The sequence below is a fragment of the Aythya ferina genome, assembly GCF_964211825.1.
Source record: "Aythya ferina genome assembly, chromosome: 3".
NCBI lineage: Eukaryota > Metazoa > Chordata > Aves > Anseriformes > Anatidae > Aythya > Aythya ferina.
The window spans coordinates 113,571,469-113,591,780 of NC_140298.1; the positions used below are offsets into that span (position 1 = coordinate 113,571,469).

The 20,312-nt window shown below is 37.1% G+C and overlaps 1 protein-coding gene across 1 annotated transcript in view; it reads left to right on the plus strand.

The window, feature by feature from the left end:
* The window catches only part of PTCHD4 (patched domain containing 4), a 129,879-nt gene that overhangs the window by 101,178 nt on the left and 8,389 nt on the right, over positions 1-20,312 (plus strand). The gene's annotated exons all lie outside the window — the stretch shown is intronic.

Sequence of the window (20,312 nt, forward strand, 5' to 3'; positions counted from 1 at the left end):
ACATTTTTTATATCCTTTGCACAATCACAGCTGCCCTCCTAATCATTTCAATCTGGGCCAGCTTAATTGGAACCTTCCTAACCATGAGTCAGCCTTTCACGTTTTCTGCATCTTTGCTAATTAAGAGAATTTTCACCTTTTATAGTCACTTTAGTATTCAGAGCAGTCTGCCGTGGGCTAATTACAATCATTGAGTGATGGCTTTAGAATTTCATGTTTGTGATGACACTTTATCACATTAAATTGGAATCCCATTACACTTCTTAAGCTATGAGTGATAGACAAGAAGGTCATCTCTATGCAGGGTATTAACCATCATGCAAGTTTGGGCTGATATTAGGCTTCTACCATGTTTTCTGCAAGTAAGTGCATTCAGAACCACAATCTTTTCTGCTCTTTGGCTGAAGAGATCAGAAATCCATCAGATTCCTGATAAAAGAACTCAAAAAAATGAGTTCAACATCCATGGTACAACCTATTTACTTTCATCCCACAAATGCTGTTGTTTTGTGTGATTTGGGAGAAAGGGATACCAGGGTACTGAGGGGCTGTGAGGAATGAAACAAGGCCATATATTCTTCATGGCATTGCTCCTCCATTTCCAAATCCATGGCATTTTAAGAGCTTAATCACTGATGCTGTGTGGAACATTCAGTCCCCTTGGGCTGAAGGAGCAATTATAGGAGCTCAGTCTCACCACAATGCAGTCGTTGCTTCTTACAGTCAGTGTTGTGTAACAGCTTAGAGCATCTTTCTCCCTGGCTCTGTAAAAACTCCTGCAGTGGCTCTCAGGGGCTTCCCAGTATTGATGCTTCTCTGAAGCAACCCCTACAACCCCTAAGAGCCCTCAAAGCTGCAAACCAGGACAACTTGATGTTAAGGCCCTGAAAATATATCTTTGCTTCTTGGCCAATAGCTTTGCTGTTTATCAATTTATCTGGTTCAAAAAAAGCTGGAAAGAGCCAAATCAAGGCATAAATTACAAGAAACATCACAAACTAATCAAGTAAGCATACTTTACTTAGCCTCATTCTACACTGTGCAAGGAAATATATTTACTGAATTCAAAATCTGAACAAACTCATAGTCTTATGGGAAGTATTTTCCCCCTGAGCAGTGCTGCAATGATGAGAAGAAAAGGCAGCTTTGTCAGCACAGATGCCAAGGTGTGTCAGCATGGCACTGTGCTGAAGCTAGTTACTCCTGTTCAGGAATCAGACCAAGTTACCATAGGAGTAACATCACACTCTATAAGGATTCCACAATTTTCAGAGCTTATTTAGTACCTTTACACAGATCCTCTACAACTAACACTGGTACCTCTAACCCTGCATAGTTTCACAAGAATAAATATTCTTTTTCTCATATCTTTCAAGCACAGGCTCACATCTCACTGGTTTCTGTGGGAGAGAAGCATGTGCTTATGGGCTTTGTTCATTTTGTTCATGCAGGATTTGGGGAGTTTATTTAACTGTAAGTAGCTGGATATTTAATTCCTGCTAAGGCAGCAATAAAGAACAGTTGCAAATGGGATTTGCTTTGTTCTTGGTTGAGGAAAAACTACAAAGCTAAAAATGAAATTTAGCAAAGCATATCATAAACATGCTTCTGTTTCTTCTTGGCGTCTTGTTAAAAGAGTAAATGTTTCTGGGTACAGATGATAAAACTGAGGAAATAACTCAGAGCAAATCACATTTTTTTAAAGAGCCTTCATTTCAACTCATATAATGCTAGAGCCTGGTTTTCCTGATTTTCAGATAGTCTTGAAAATTTGCATTAAATGGTTTTGCCTGCCCAGGTAATAATGTCAAAACCAATGGTTGAGAAACTACAAATGTAAATTTGAAGCTTGTCACTTATGACTGCCTATATACATTAGCCTGATATTTCTATCTGCAGATTGGGTAATTATTGCTCATATGTCTCCACCACTATCCTGTTGTACTGTACAGATGACAGAGTGTTCTAAATAGTTGACAAATACAACACCCCCTCCCTGTGTGTGTGTATATGTGGACCAGCTCAAATTCTTTCTAGGTAGTTTAGTTTTTCTGTGCCATGAGATTTTGGGAAGCAAGTGCTTTTCTTGTGTTAGCTCAAAGCCATGATATTTAAGGAAAAAATATTTATATGTGAAAGGTGGTGGTGTCAGCAGAGACTGGCAGAAGCAGATTTGAACAAATCTCTGAAAAGTACTGTTAAGGATCTGCTTTCTTAGGACTACTCTATATAATGTGCAATTGTGATGATACAGGACTGCTGTTCTAGAAAACCACTCCAGACTCCACCATTTCCTGAATAGAGATTCAAAGTTATGCACCATTACATTACAAAGATGCCTGCTAATGCACCACCATATGTCTGGAAGTTATCACTCCTAATCATTTTCTAGAGTACATCTTAAAAGAGACTATTTCTGAAGGAGTTCACAGCCTGCAGAGTATTACTAAATCTATGAATGCATAAGGAAGGGGGAATCTCACTCCCTTTGTACATATATAATGTCAGCCAACAAAACAATTAATAGAAACTGAGAGGAGTAGATCTATTTTTAGAGCTTTAATTTTCTTCTTCTTCTTCCTGGCAATTATCCAAATATTGGAGGTTGCAGTCATTTCTGATGGCAGGAGAAATCGATAAAAAATTCAGGTATTTCTTCAACGTCCTCCTCTCTCGTCTCCAGGCAAGTGAAAGGCATTGGCTCCCTGAATGCATCAGGAAGCAGGCAGGGGGGAGCACCTTCTCTGGCTCACAGAAAGTCCTTGCTTCTCCTTGGGTTCCAACCAGGAAATTTTTGCATAGGTGGTTTTCAGAACTGTTCTCCCAGTCTGGTTGTACTCTTAGTTATTTTTATATTTGCATTCCCAGAGCCGCCTTCTGCCTTGCTATCTGTCTTTCCCTGCTACATAGAGCTTCAAATACTCCAAAACAGTTAAACTGCCCCTTCCCATATAAACTGCTCATTCTGGATTGTGGTGGATGGATGAAGATGCATAGGTTGTTTCACTCCATGGTTCAGTAAGTGAGCTACATAGTCCATTTTACTGTGTCAGTCTTCTTTCTTCCTTTTCCCCTGAGGCATATCCTATGTGATCAGTTATGTAATGAGGCTGGGGGTAAGAAAGAGGAAATACCAAGATCATCTCCTGAAGTACATGGCATGATTTGTAAGGGTTAGGCTCAGCCACACAACATTGTCCTTGGCTCTGAGGTCAACAGAAAGAAACCCTTGGCCTCTGAGAGCTCTGAATGAAGCTGAATTTAAGGATTGATATTTACAAACAATTCAGTTCAGAGTTGCATCTGGGATATACTATGCTACACCCACCAAGCAAAACAATTAGTCTTTCATTAAAATTATTTTCTCTTCTAGCAGCAATGCTTTGGTTATCGCTGTAAATTAGAATTTATAACTGATCATTAAAAGCAGTCACAATGCCACACATTTCCCATCCACATTCAGCTGCAGAGATGACAGACAACTTTTTAAATGAGAACATATCTATTCCTATGTATAATGCACTGTAACATCAAAACTCTTCCCCAAATCAATTTGTACAAGAATGGAATACAAATGAGGATCACTCCATGTTTTCTTGTATCCTTATAATGGAAAAAGTTTAGTTTACAGAGAACATAATTGGTAACAACTAACAGTATGGTAGGATACAATTTTGGGGTTCTTCTGTATGTTATTATTCTCTCATTTTTCAGACCTTTAATTCATACCCTGACATTCACACAGAAATCCTTCTTTCTTTAGGACTTCACTGGAACATTTTACAAAACAAAAACCTTTAAGCAGCACAGTTTTTCCATGTCATCTTGCCCGTCCTGTTATAAATAGCTCATCTCCTCCGCATGAGGTTGCACTCATGTTCTTAATTAATTAGGTTGCTATTTTTAATTCTTCTGAGGAATCCCCAGAAGAATAGCCCTCTTAAGACCACAGAAGCATGAGGAATCTCCTGCTCATAAAGTTTAACAAGCAGTCCCTTGACAGCTGGTTCCTTGAAAAGTGATTCATGTGTTGACTTGCTAAAAATAGATGTAGCTGAACAAAAATAGAAGATCTAATGTAAGAGAAAACACACAGAAACGCTGATAAAAATATAAGCAACCTCCACAAAACACTAAGGGCACAAGGTAGCCAACAGCTACAGAAGTCAGGAAATGAGGCAGATTTTTGAAGAGATACCTAAAGATGGTGCCTGGCTCCCATTGAGGCTCAGTGTTTAGAAGCTTTTAAAAATCTAGTAGAAGTGTACTTTTATCTTTCTAAAGGCTTTGAAAAGCCTGGCTGTGCAGCACCTTTGAGATCACCTCATTACTGGAGTTCCCCAGACTGAGAGAGCTTAAAAAGGCCAGTCTTTCAGAGCTTGTATTTTCACCACATTTGTACCCCTGAAGGGATATCTAATCAAGGACTTGAAAATCCTTAGATGTGTTTGAATATCCTGGTCATTCTCGTGTTAATAGGGAAACCCAAAAATGATGGAATTGCCTGGAAATAAAACTGAAAGAGACCAAGTTTCATTGTTTTTGAAGAGTGTGTTGCAGAAGGAAAGGGGATGCAAAGCTACTTAAAAATGAATTCATTTTTAATATTATAAGGTATAGTTTCCACTGTTGATGCATATAAAGGCAACCTGAAGAGTCATTTATATATATATATGTATATTATATATATATATAATATCTATAATATATATGATATGTATATATTACATATATATATAAATTTTGACAGAATTCCTTTGATGTCTCAACCTTCTACCTTCACTTAGCAGGAGGGAAAGTTTCAATCCTGTTCCTTAGATCCAGGCAAAGGCTCACTGAAATAGGTCACCTGACATAGGGCCCTCTCCAAACTGACCCACTTCCATGATCAGCTACTGAAAGCCAGTCTGTACTCTGAAGTTAAGTCCAGGCAAAAATTTAATCCTGATGATACCTCCATTTAAGTGCTCAGAATAAAAATACTTTGGAAAATGCTCAGGAAAAGCCTGTGGAAATTGCAAACAGTTGGAGCACAGGCAAGGGGTATGCATAGCTGAGAAGGAATAAAGTTCTCTTTATGAAAACTCCTCCTGCATGAGCCAAAAAAAGTGAAGCCTTGTAGGTTAAAAGACTGGTGCCTTTTTAATATTCAGGTAGCACATTGCCCTCCTCCCCTTGGCCCTGCAGGTGCCCTGCATTGTCCTGACAAGTCTCAGGTCAGCAGAAATTGTTTCCAAGATCTCTCTGGTGACTTAACAGTATTCAACATGCAGGTGCAATCTTCAGCTTTCACCTTAAAATCTCAGTGCTGCTTGTCAGAAACAAACCACAACCAGAATTATACCCTAAGTGGAGACAATCTGGACCCTCATACAGTTTGTGCTTATGACTTATATTTGGAACTTTGGGAGCAACTGGATCTGAATGTTTGATGAGAGAAGCTGAATACCACATAAATAAGAGCAGAACCAAGAACATCAAGTAATTGAATACCTTCTAGTTGAGTAAGACACAGCAACTGAGATAATTTTTCAGTGCAACTTGAAATTCAACAGAATTTAAGCAAAGCAAAACAAAACAAGAGCCTATTTTTTAATCAGATTAAGTGGACAGTTAAGAGAAAACTTTCTCTATAACACTACACTCAAAACTATCATTAAGATAGTTTTATTAAGATATTTCTACAGGCATCTCTGGCATAATTATCATGATAAACTAAAACCTTTGAAATATGAGGGGGCTCTGCAATCCACAGGGATCTGCAAAACTTAATAACACAATGAATACATCCAAAGGGTTGTTAGTAATGCGAGAGAAAAGTTATAATTGTGCATTGCTCCTCTTGTTATCATATCCAGGTACCATTAATCTCTCCAAAATCAATAGGAAAAAAAGAATTCAAAATTTCTATAGTATGTGAAGAGCCAGATCTGAGGCTTTGGATACAAGCATACTAGATTTTTTTTAATGTGAATTTAGTAGCTGTGAAAACTGATGGATTGACAGTCCTAGAAATGTAATGCCTTGATGCAGCCAAAAAGATAAAGCACGAAATGCCAGATAACACAGTGAAGAATGTAGTGAGGAGATGAAAGAAGATACAGTAGATAACAACAGAATAGGAGGGTAGATAGCAACTGAATAAGAGGACATTTTTAAACTGTTAATCTGCATGAGCTGCATCTTGGAACTGTAAGGAGTGCCAAGTGTGTACAGTGAATTATTTTGTCCTGTGAGAGATTATGTCTGTCTGAAAGATTTTCATGTACTTCTTACTGTGTACATCTCTCTGTGTTTGTGCATTGCCCATGGTGTTGTATTTGCACAAATGCTTTTGCATTGTGGTAAGTAAAGTACAAATAGTCTGCCTAACCCTGAAATAAGGTTCTTCTAGCTAGCAGCTTTGTTTTGGTAGCTGTTGAAATTAATTTTTCTGCATAGAAAGGTGTGTTTATTTATGTAGTGCCAGTGCAAATGTCCCTTGACCTGAAAGAAATGTCTATCTGCATGGGGATGTGCACAAAGTCAAGGCCATTTCTATCTTTGTGTGAAGAGATGCTGAGAACTCAGTAAGTTTCTCTTAGTAAGTGAGGTGAGTATAGGTATGTCTTACATTGCTTTGCACTAGCAGTTTGACCTATGATGTCTTCCTTGTGTAAAGTTTGAATTATCAAATACTAAATACAATGATCATCAGTAACATCATTCATTGGAAGACTCCTTGGCTGAGTGTTGTGAGGTTTGCAAGGCAGTGATAGAGGCTTTTAACAAGAAGTAGAACTGGTAGGATTTTCTGACCAAATGCAGTAACCTGTCTCCTCTGCATCAGCTCAGCATAAAAACCCATTTGATGGTGATTTTCAATACCTTATGAGTTACTGTACAAATGTTTGTTTCTCCATCATGTATTGGTCAGGCTCTATAGCCAAATGGCATATCTCAAGTGGTGTCAATGTGGTGTATTTGTAAGTTGCCCTTAAAAAAAGGGTCACAGGAACATAAGATCCCAGGGGAATTGCATTGATATCATGGGATACGTAGCCTAACATCAAGCCAGTCAGGAGGCTCAAATTATAATGTCTAAAGGAAGTGTGCAATGACAAGGAAAAAATTTAATCTCCCAAGGACATGAACTGAAACAATTTAAGGTCAACAAATTGAAACAAAATATTTTGACATTGAAATATTAAAATGCTCCATCCCATTTGAAAAACAGCAAAAAGAAATATTTCTAAATCCATCTCTTCCAGGATTTAAGAGTAAAATTAATAATTACTGAGTGATAAATAACAACTCTAATACTAAAATTCAACTTTTTATCCTGATTTGTAAGAAAGCAAACATCGAAAAAACAGCATTTTCAAAAAGAACAGGAATTGGTTGGTGTAAAACTACAACCTATGTTACCATTAGTTGTGCAGCAGAGCCTGTAGGGCTCAACTGCCTAGGCTCTCTTGAAACAAACAAACAAACAAAAAAAAAAGATTAGAGGAAGGCAGCTACAATCCCAGGGAGGGCAGATGGATAAAGACACACAGAGTAAGGTAGAAGAAATAATGAGACGGTGCTGGTAATAGCTGCCTTTGAAATCTGCCACAAATTTAAGTTAACAGATTTACAATGGATTTATTTTGGCAAAACAAACAAGCAAACAAAACAAACAAACAAAAAACAACAACACGGATTCAACCCTCACATCTCCCTCTTACTTTCATAATTGTTCTAGGTTTTCTCTTTTGACAAGTGGAATTAGACTATGCTCAACAGACACAAAAAGAAAGAAAAAAAAAAATTGCAGAGATAAAGGAGCAAGATCCCATTTCTGCTCTGCCTGAAAGCCTGGGCAAGGAGCACCATGTGTTTTCCCATCTGTGCAGCAGTTCTGCTGATTGCTCTGGATCAAAATTTAAGTGAGGAAGGACACCAGGGATTTTATTTCAGAACATAGTGATGTACAACATAAGCAAGAAAAGTTTCAACGAAATTTTGCATCCCTATTCTTGATTTTCCACCACAGAGATAAATAATGGATGAGCAGCCTCATGTTTTATTGCAAAGTGTAAATAAATGATTCATTTATTTTATATGTATATCTATATATATTTAAACAGCTATTTGCAATCAAATGATAGGTTCTACTAGCTCATGACCCAGAGTTTAGTTCATCCTCCATGAGGATGAAAATCTACAGTATGAATCAGCAAAAGGCTCTGCTTTCTCTGCACATACATTGCAAAGTGTGACATTTTATGCATCACCCAAAGTGAATATAATACTTACAGTAAAGAAGGAACTCTCAGTTTTCTGTTTCTGTGCTCCATCATTTTCCAATAATAGCACTGAGCATCAAACTGTCCAGTGTTTTAGTAAAATTGTTTAGATTACACTCTTATAAGAGTAGTGTGTCTAGTATTTGCTGAACAATGGTTTGTAAGACTTTATGTATGTTTGAATGCCATGCCCATCACTACAGTATAAAAAAATCATACTGAATCCCACAAAAGGAGGAGTAGTTTCATGATAGTTTTTTAAGACTTGGGTCCTTTTTGATATAGGCTGCCACATTTACTCATTTTATCACAAATTGTAATTCCCTTACCCTAAGGACTGTTCTACAACTTTCCTTAACTGTTGGAAATTCTCCCTTTGACTTCACCATGTTTCTATCACCTGCTACAGGTGAGAATGAGAATGAGCTGGTTCTGCTTCCAAAGTTATTGCTATTACTTGACTGAAATATAAATGACCACAGTCTGTTATATGGAGGTAGATAGATGGAACAGCAATACATCAAGGACAAATGCAAACATAATCCCCAGGATAACATCACTTTCCTCATTCTTATATTTGTTTATATGTTGTCTATGCTTTCCTAGTATCCATTCAGTCACTATTGATATTTTCAGGACAAACAGGAGATAATGCTTTCTGATCTATTTTATTTTGAATTTTCCTTTTCTTTTTGAATATCAAAATAGGAGGGGAGGCTATGCTGCATTTATTACAGGTTGTTACATTCCCAACTCAAAACTCTTCAAGGTAATGTTTGAAGCTGAAACTTCAGTCTCATTAACATCATACATTCCAGTATGAAAGACTTGTCTTTTTTTTTTTTTTTTTTCTTTCTTTTTCCTTTGGAGCTCTCTGTGCTTTTAGTTATGAAACAATGAGAATTTTGAAACATATGGAAGAGCTTGAAATGCATCCATATATTTAGCCAAACCACCTGCACATACAATGGTGATTCTTTTGATGATAATAAATTAGAAATATATATATATATATAAATATATATATAGATTCCAATTTCATTCTATTTTTTTGATAGAATCTCATATCCAGTTCTATTTTCTTAGTAAGACAAATTCCTCCTTCAGCAATTTATGTTGTTAGGAGCCCATGTGCAACATTAAGGTGGCAGTTTCCCGAAGGGAAAGAGTTAAAATCAGGCTTTTCTGTGTGTTTGAGCTAAACAACCCCACTGGCTTCTGCAGCTAAACTTTGTCTGACCTTGATCAGAATTGACAAGAGGTAACTGCTTTTAAGACTTCCAACCCAAGAATATAAATTTAAATCAAGGCTCCGTGAGAGCCTGGGATACTTCTGACCAAGATTAGGAAATCTGCCTACCTTCCTAGACTCTACTCGTGGACAAGTGGGAGAAGTAGGCATTTTCTGGACACAATCCATTGTATCATAATGAAGGGGGGGGAGGGGGGGGAGAAAGAAAGCAAAGCAGGAAAAATGAATTGTATCCTTAAAGCACCTCTTCCTTTCTGTTGATGAGGAAGGGAGGTTGGAAGGTCTAGATCTGCATATGATATCAACATTGCAGAGGTGAGGTGAGGTGAGGTGAGGTAAGTCCTCTGTGATTCTGAAGGGATTTCTGTGGAGTACATCTCCTCTGAGGACAAGCCAACAGACAGAACAATGGGTACAGCCAAATATCTGGAAAAACTAACTCTGGGGGAGTAGCAGGAAAACTACAAACATCAGGATGAGGCACAGGAGAGACTTGCCTGAAGCCTAGCAACAAGAATATTTTAATGAGCATCAGTGGGTTTTGGAACAAGCCTGCTGAGAGGGAAATCAGAGAATGAATTGACAAATGCATCTCAGAAAAGGTACAGATGCATACAGAGGAATCAACAGTGAAGTTTCTTACAAGATGAGCAGCATTATTGCTGTAGTCATTGATCCTGACCTTGGGGTGAGAACAATTAATTATTTTCAGTAGTGCTTCTATTAAAGTCCAGAATTAAAACTGGACTTTTACTGGTAGCTTGGGGGGAGGGCAAAATCATAGAAAATTTTCTAGACAGTGTCTAAAAGTTGGTAATTTAACAGTGACCACGGTAGACAGTGCAATATGCTTATTCAGTGCAGTAATAAATTTTGTGCAGTTTGCCAAGTAATCTACTCAGTCTTCTTTTCATTATTTCAGCTTCAAAATGCTTTAAATAAACTGTGACATTAAGTAAATGACTGTGTATTTATTTAACTGTTTCTCTTAGACACTAATCATACAAGCAAGAAAATACTGGGTATTAAATGCACTATGCAAAATATATACAAAACCCCAGACTTTAGGCTCCGTTCAATTAATTAAATATGAATGATGAACTGCTCATAGTTTTAATGAGGAGCATAAGCTAATGTAGATACTGTACATTCATTTGTAATGTGAGATTTCATTTCATCGCTTGGATACTTTTTTCCAGGGAAGCAGCTGCTTTGTAAACACACAGTAAAGGCACATGGTTGAGTTAAGCAGTCATCATGTAATTTAATGCAATTCTACAAAACTATCCAGGTTACGGTGTTGTACCTTTAGTCAAAGTCTTTTCATGCCAGTCTCATGTGGAAGGAAACCCTAGTGTGTTCAGCTGGAGAGCCCTGGTCCATAGGCATACCCACACCACACAGACAGCACAAGCAGACAAGCAAATGTTAGCAGCACACTGGTACAAAAAAAATATGTAAAATTTCAAGCTTTAGTGCTTAATCATTTTTAATGTTAATTAATACTTGGAATTCTCTTTAAAAAGAGATAGTACTATAGTAATTAAATTTGACTACGTGCTCCCCTGAAGATAGTTGTTTTGCTGAGTTCAGAACATTAAAATTCCATGTATGAGTTTAGATCTCAGCCAGCTGCATTTCAATTCTTGCCAGTCAGAGTCACAAAAAAAAATTAATAAATCATCTAATTATTAATATCATCCCTTCAAGTCATGAAAGGCTGCAATAGAAATCTATGACTTTTAAATAAAGCTTGTTGCCTATAAGCTTTTTTGTAATAGGTAAAGTAGTACGGGGGGGGGAGGGGGAGGGGAGATAATCTGATGAATGCTGTTATTAATTTTAACTTTTATATTAGGTTCACAGACAAAAATATTCTCTCTATAACCTACAAAGATTTATCAGCTTGTGATATTTTATAATGAAGAAAAGACTGGTTTTCTAATTAAAAAATTGTCAAATAAAGAAAATAAGTGTGCATGTATTTTCTCTCTTTGGGGGACCGTCATGTGAAATAAAATGGTCAAGCTATATTTGCAAAGTGCCGTGTCAATGCATTTCATTACTGTCTGTAGATCTATTCAAACCTCTGGGGCCTGAAAGCAATAGTCAATGCATTTGTACAAAACACAGAACTGTGTGATCTCTCTGAATGCTTAACCTGGTATTAATTTCAATTTTAGCCTACCCATTTTTAGATGCATGAGCCAAGGTTCTGAAAGCAGCATAGGGGGTTTTATATGGTTGTTGTTTTGATGGATTATCCTATGCTTATCTCTCTATAATTTTAACTCTACATGAGCTGAAATGAAACCAAGTTCTTCATTTAGAGTGGTGAAGGGAAATTCCTTATCAAGTCCTGCCCCAAAATACATATTTGACACATTGCCTTAAATCATATGGGAGGGAGCAAAACAGAGTGAATGCTCACCAGTTGCTATATGGGAATAAGGTGTCTAGTACAATAAGATCACTTTGTATGTAAGTATCCAAAATTCAAGATCCTCTTGAATTTTATGGTAAAGAAGTCTGCTGAATAATTTGTAGTGTCAGAATTTTAGAATCTTGATGCTGTTGGTCCAGATGAGCAGAAGATCTTTGTTAGATCAACATGAACCAGGAAAAGATATGGTGCACAATATTGCTTCCCAGGGCAGCGGTCACAGCACTGAGCCTGCTGGAATTCAGGCAGGAAAGAAGCATGTGGACAACTCTCTCGGACATGTGGTCTGAGTGTTGGGTGGTCCTGTGTGGAGCCAAGAGTTGAACTCGATTATCCTTGTGGATCCTTTCCAACTCAGAATATTATATGATTCTACTATTTTTTAATGTATCTTTTATTTAAAATGAAGATGCATCCACTCAACCAAAACCCTGAAACATCCACCTTCTGGGGTTTTGAGGGATAATCCTGATGTGCTACTATCCATCAGCAGTTCATGATATCTTTTGTGAGAACTCTGCAGAACTCCAGATATCTGCAAAATCACCGCAGTTGTCTCTCCATTCCTGATGTGGTGCCCGTGAAATTTTGGCATTAGCATGAGTGCGGCTGTGCAGAAACACATTTAGAAGCAAAGGGCACAAACTGAAACACATCAGGAAATGATTTTATTCCTGTGCAGGTGACACTGGCACTGGCACAGGCTGCCCAGAGACGTTGTGGAATCTCCTTCCTTGGAGATCTTCATAAACTGCCCAGACATGGTCCTGGGCATCCTGCTGTGGGTGTCCCTACTGGAGCAGAGGTTGGACCAGATGGACCCAGAGGTCCCTTCCACCTCATCGATGCTGTGATGCTGAAATTCATGCTGAAAAACTATGTACCACTTTCTAGTACCTACTTGTCCTCATCCACCTGCTCCCAATCTGCTTATACTCATCTCAACCTTTCACTTTGACCAAGTTTTTTTTCTTCTTCCTTTCTTTCTTTCTTTCTTTCTTTCTTTCTTTCTTTCTTTCTTTCTTTCTTTCTTTCTTTCTTTCTCTCTTTCTTTCTTTCTTTCTTTCTTCTTTCTTCTTTCTTTCTTCTTTCTTTCTTTCTTTCTTTCTTTCTTTTCTTTCGTTCTTTTCTTCTTTCTTTCTCTCTTTCTTTCTTTCTCTTTCTTTCTCTTTCTTCCTTCTTCTTCTTTCCTTCCTTCCTTCCCTCCTTTCCTTCCTTCCTTCCTTCCTTCCTTCCTTCCTTCCCTTCCTTCCTTCCTTCCTTCCTTCCTTCCTTCCTTCCTTCTTCCTTCCTTCCTTTCTTCCTTCCTTCCTTCCTTCCTTCCTTCCTTCCTTCCTTCCTTCTTTCCTCTCCCTTCCTCTTTCTCCTTTCTTTCTTTCTTTCTTTCTTTCTTTCTTTCTTTCTTTTCTTTCTTTCTTTCTTTCTTTCTTTCTTTCTTTCTCTTTCTCTCTCTCCTCTCTCCCTCTCTCTTTCTCTTTTCTCTCTTTCTCTCTTCTCTTCTCTCTTTCTCTCTTTCTTTCTCTCCTTCCTTCCTTCCTTCCTTCCTTCCTTCCTTCCTTCCTTCCTTCCTTCCTTCCTTCCTTCCTTCCTTCCTTCCTTCCTTTCCTTTTCCTTTCCTTTCCTTTCTTTCCTTTCCTTTCCTTTCCTTTCCTTTCCTTTCCTTTCCTTTCCTTTCCTTTCCTTTCCTTTCCTTTCCTTTCCTTTCCTTTCCTTTCCTTTCCTTTCCTTTCCTTTCCTTTCCTTTCCTTCCTTTCCTTTCCTTCCTTTCCCTTTCCTTTCCTTTCCTTTCCTTTTTCTGGACTTGTACAGCATTTAGCACAATGGGTTTATCGGTTAATGTGATTTCATATGTCATGTAGTATCATTCACAAGGGAACTACGTATCAAAGTTGACCCTTTGTCTATATAGGCTAAAGTAAAACTTTGTAAATTCATTTGATTTCTTTTCAAGTCTATGTCAGCCTGAGTAAAGTCTTTCTTTACAATTTTTTGTCAGCAATATGGTCTTCACTTTCTGCATTATCATTGGATCACTCAAATGCTCATCCAATATTATAATAATTTTAAAATGTGAAGCAGTTATTAAAAAAATAATATTTAAAGCACCTTGGATATTTTTGGCATGATGAAGAACAATAGCTTTGAATTCACCACTGTGATTTATGATGTCAATAATCTATAACTCAGTACTGCAGCATCTGCAATTATGATACAAAGAGTGCCATAGGCAAGCCACTACTCATGGGTATAAAACAACATTATGTCTCAAGGGCAGTTATTCTTTTAAAAATAAAAGTCTTTTACAAATTTGGAAACCTTATGGAGGGGAAAGAAAATACATGGGATTCCTCCTGAGGGTCTGAATGCCCTCTGCCATTCACCTACTGGCAAAGAAACACCAGACCAGGGGGCTAAACACACTGAGGCAGGTGCCAGAACTGTCCATCCAAGGCATGAGACTGCTTGTCCTGCTGAGAAGCGGGTGGCATAAAATAAATAAAGAATAGACTATAGATTAGACTAGACTAGACTAGTCTAGAATAGAATAATACAGTAAAAACAGAGTAGTTAGAACTGCAGTAAATTATCTCCAGAGTAAAATCTTTTCTGGATTCCTAATACATAAGAAATTAAATGTCTGAAAGACAAGATTCAAAACCCATTAAGATTACTTTTTTTGTTCTTATTTATTAGAATTTCTCTTGCTATTCTTGTTAAACTTAAAATTACTCTGTGTCTCATTGAAGGTCATTGTGGTTCACATAGTACTGCTGAGAGCACAATTACAATGACCATAAATTACAGTGGAAAAAAACACCATCCCAGAGTGTAAAATTTGCCACTACTTGATTTCATTGGTGATCTTGTTAGCCTTGCACTTTAAATTTCTCTTTTGCTACCCCTACACCATTCAATATTATGCATACTCTCATTATGTTACCTCTTTTAAGTAGATTTAATGCTCTAGCATTAGCCAATTTGAGGGAGAATCATCGTAATTTAAAAAATAAAAAATAAAAATCCTATTCCTTTCTTCCCTTTTAGTGGTACAGAAAATTTTCACACCTCTCCTGTGACTCCTGATATAGAAAAGTAACTTTCGACAAGCACCTATACATTTTAAATGACTTTGATATACTTGCATTTTTGTCTTTCAGAGAAAGGTTAATCACGTTCCCTACTTTTTTGTTTTACCTTTCCCTTCTTTCTGGTCTGTGGTTTTCTTCATTTTTAAAACTTTTAGGATCATCATCATGCATAAGCCCACTCTCTGCAGATGCAGATAGCCCATTAACCTCACTTTGGAAAGTCTGTTATCTCTCATCTCTGTAAAAGCAGAACATAACTAAGCAGTGATCGTGATGTATTTTTCTTGGCCATGGTTTGTAAGAGCTATGATTTTTGAAAATCAGTTTTCTGACTTCCTCTCCAAATTAATACTGGCAAGGTAATTACACAAGCACTATAATGTAAGATAAGGTTTGAAAGACGGCATTATTTAAAACATTTTTACATTATTTAAGCTTCAATATTTCCTACTTTGCATGTTTCATGATCTTGCCTTCACTTTCACTTCTAACAGACCAAAGAGTGTTTTGGAAAAAGGCCAACAAATTTCTCTGAAAATATTTTGCACGGGGTTTGGGAATAAAGTTGAGAATTTTTACAAGGATTTCTATAGTGACTGCAACTTGAAGACTTCTATCTGTGGGGAACAGGAGAAGTTCTCCAAAGGTGGAATAATTTGTCTTCTGACTCTCTGTCTAGTGACTACAGCCAGCAAAGCAAAGGGAACTATTATGGAGACAACATAAGTGCAGTTTAGATGCCTAAACATATGTAATAGCTCCATCTGAGACACCCAAATACATCTTTTAATTACATTTTGCTGGTCTGCTGTAAATCCTGCATCATTTCTGATATGCTCACAGCTCAGTTGAATACACCAGGAAGTCTTTGGTGGCACAAGACAGCTGTGATTAGGCAACTGAGTCATGCATGATGCAAAATGAATTTCTGATGTTTGTCCATACACATAGACAGTATACTAGGAGTCTGAAGGTGAGTCCCTCCTGCAAAGTTGGGTGTGATGAATCCCTTAATGTGTTCACAAGGTTAAGTGTATTGGTTCCCACCTAGTCTATTTAACTTGGTAAAAGTATCCAAACCAGCCTGGGTTTTAATCACTTGTACATTTTTAAGTCAGTCACTTTGCTTTAGGGTGAGGAAGTATTTTGTTATGGTCACAACCCTATTTTATCTTTATTTAATTGGGAAGGACACAGGGCCAACGGACTAACTACATGAACGCAGTTAAATCTCAGACTCCCCTGCCAGCTGAGATACTGAAATACACTCTCTTCAACAATGGGATATCTTCCTCATTCAATATTCTTTTCTGTGTTTCTTAGTGCCAGTGTTAATAAATGCAGGGAAAAATAGTAACAAATCACTTGGTTTTGGTATTCCAGATCACAGTCCCTTCACTAATAAGGTTTACAAATGAAAAATTCCTTCAATGAGATTGCTCAGCATGGCTTTCCAGTGATGACTAAACTCTCTTTGATCTCCAAATGACCCTAAAATCTGGGTTTTCCTTCCACACATTCTGTATAAATATAAACTTCTAATTAAGATAGGTACTCTCCTGGTGTATGTAATAGAATTGTCCCAAATTAGTAAGAAATGGCTTCCTCCTATCTTAAAAATTCAGATTCTTCTCTAGTGGGTCTTTAAATCTTTGCTTCAGGAATTGATCATCCTGTTTTGACATCAATGGCTAATACTGAGGTTATTGAGTGCAGCAATTTTACAGCCAGCTCCTCTGTTTCCCTTCATGTTTTACAATTAGCCATAGTTTTAGCAGAAATATCAGCTGAGAAGAAACCCTCTTGTCATTTTTGATTCATCAGCTGCAGAGCTACCAAGAAAGGTCAAAAACAAAAGCAAACATATGTCTTCATATTTACATTTAAAACAGGCAGCCCAAACAGCAGAGAGCTCTTTGCATTTGTTAAGCACAAACAAAATATCCTCTGTACTGAAGTGTGAAGGTGACTGATAATCCAGCCAGCAATATTTTATGTTAAGTGTTTGCAAAAAGAAGAATTTAGGACAGATGATTCCACTTGTCCCTGGGGAACATACTTACGCATGACTCCACCTTAAAAATGGTTCCACGTCAAGGAAAAGAAGAAACTTTTTACCTTCATTTCTTTGTTTCTACTGCTTATTTATGTGACTGACTTTCCTTTTCTTCCACCTTTTCTTCATCTACAGACAAAATTTCTTTGTACTTTCTTGATTTTTTATTCACTAACATATTTTCCCTGTGGCACAATATGCAGAACTGCACAGATGATAAGCCAAAGCAATTAGGTTAGTATTTACCTATTGTTTTTCATATAAACTACCCCAAATGAAATTTCACAAGTTTTCTGTTCACCTTAAAATACTGTGCATATCTTTTGTTATCTGGGATCAAACTTGCTGACATTTTATACTGAACCAAACTGATTAAAAATCATTTCCAATTTTTCCCTCTGTAGTAGCAAAGCTCATTGCTTGAAAAGTGAAAAGACGAGTGACAATAGACACAATGAGCTCCTACTGAAATTTTTATGAGATATAAGGGAAAAAGTTTCACAATAAAGGTAGTCAAATGTTGACACAGGTTGCTCAGAGAAGTCATGGGATTGTCATCCTTGTAGTTACTCAAATTCAACTGGATATGACATTCTGACACACAAGTGACCTTGAAGGTAGCCTTGTTTGAGAAGGGGTTTGGATTACCTGACCTTCAGCAGTCATCTTGCTCTTCCAAGCTAAATTATCTTTTTTTTTTCCTTTTTATTTATTATTTTTTTTTTTTTACGATATAATTTTATATTTTGATAATATTGATCTGTCCATATTGTGCCAGCTGAATTCAGCAGCAGAGAATGAACCCGGGCACTATGTAATTCTACTACAGATGGAGCTTTTCTGCTCCAAAAATTGGGCATTTATGCCAGAAGTCTGTCATTTTCTTTCCTTATTTTGTTTGATTATTCACAATGTCATATATATTTGTGTGTGTGTAAAAATTATATAAATTTTGTATATGTCTACATAAGCTAGTCTTTGTGCAGAACAGGAAGAGATTTTTACATTTTTAGGCAAGGTTTTTTCAATTTTTTCCCCATGAAATTTTTAAATATCTATAAGAACGAAAGAACGAAAGAACGAAAGAAAGAAAGAAAGCTTTCATAAGTGTTGATTTGCATTCTAGAAAAGCAAAAAGAAGGAAAAGAAAATAATGTCACACTATAGTACTATAGTTTTCTTGAATATTTGGCATATGTGACCAGCTCTTCATATAGAAAAAAAAAATCATCAGAACTCCACCGTGTTTCTGAGGTTCTAGTTTTAGTTGCATCAAGGTCAGGTAATTTGTAAGAGCAAATTGTAATGTATCCAACAAGTAATATCTAAATGACAATAAATACTTAATTTTTTTCCAAGCTATAACAAATCATTTTCATGCTCCTTTCAGATGTTGCACGAAAAGTGCTTTTCAGGACTAGAGTGTTCTGAGATCTATTGAAGATGATCCCTTGGTGTACAGACCATATAGTCTGGAAAACAGAGATCCAAAGACAATAGCAAAGAAGCCATCTTCACCTGAGAATCAACTGAGAAGAAAAATCTAACAAATCATCACTGTAGCATCAGAGCTACAAGCTATATGCTTCTATTTCCTCCAAAATCAATTAAATCAGCTTTGGAGGTGGCCAGGTTCAAGTTCTTCTGGATTCCTCTTTACTTTTGTTAAGATCAGTGCTAAACTCTCACCAGCTATATTAGGATGAGAGGAAGAGAGTTCAATCTACCATATATATGTACAGCTTCTTTGGCACTTGAAACATCAGCAAGCTCTTTCACATATATAAGAAGAGACACACATCCAAGTGACTGTTTTCTTTTTCTTCATAATTAAGACCTTAATCACTGAAGTACTTAATACATAGAATAACCTTTGTTCTGTGTCTTTACCCCAGAAGAACAATGACTGTGATTCATAAGGTTCATTATGTGCTACATTTGGCACATTGTCAATTGTGCTACCTTTTAAAGAGCAAGGATTAAGAGTAATGGAATGGAAAATTTCCATTTATCCCATTGTGGGGTCAATCTGGGTGTATCTCATGTATTAACTTGCAACAAAAGGGCAGAGTGTGTGTCTCCAAATCACATGTCCTTTGGGAATTTTTAAAGGGAATACTACAAAGACAAAGGAAAATGAAACAAAGTATATTCGGTGACTTGAAAGACAGTTTGTTTCTTTTATTTTCTTTCTTTTTTCTCCTTAGCTGGTCTTTCCAGCCTCTTACTAAAAGCACAATTTAGTCAGAGGTTGTCTTTCTTTTTAATGCTAAATATGTGCATTCAAAAGTACATATTGTCTGGAATTCATGGCTACAGATGAAACCTATTCACCTTCCTCTGACAATGCAGTCAGTGTCTGGCATTAGAAATTGGTCTGATTTCAGAAGGCTTTACAAATTGTCTATGCAAATCCCACCAAAACTGAAGTTTTTTTGTTGTAATCCTAAATTACCATCCCATCCAAGAACTGACATATACCATATATTACCTATATTCCTCTCATTCCAGACAAGCCCCTTTCTCCCACATTCTTTGTCTATCCTACCATGCAAGGCAGTCAAACAGCTGACAGCTACACCACCATGTGGTTATAATGATAGTATACTTTCCTGAGTTTTGATCGTTATTAGGTAAAATGTTCATGTTCAAACTGCCTGCCAGAAGTCTTCTTGACTACTGTTGGATATAAGCTCAAGGAAGCAACAAATAATTCCTACCCTTCATGGTTAACAAACACAGATGTCACGAAATCACAGAATGGCTCAGGTGGAAAGGGAGCTCTGGAGATCATCTGGTCAAAATTCCCTGCTCAAGCAAGGCCACCTACAGTGGGTTGCCCAGGACCATGCCTGGGCAGCTTTTGAAGATCTCCAAGCCTCCTACAAGGTAATTGGAAGAAACCATCACAGGTCCAAGTTTAACTTGGGCACTGTGATAAGGAGTTTCTTTCCAAGATCTGGTAGCTTCAGACAGGAAATCCAATGAGGTGTGCACAACTGTATGTAGTATCTATGCTATATACTTTGGTTACAACCTTTAAAAGGGTTTAAAAACTGTCACCATTAGCTTTTGTCACCTAATAGACCTCAGCATGATGATACTACAAAATGAAAACTCAGGGTTTTTTCTCCTAAGCCAAAAGGACAGAGACAGATGAATTCCACCCAGGGAAAGTTTTGGCATCTCTGCTTGACCTTAT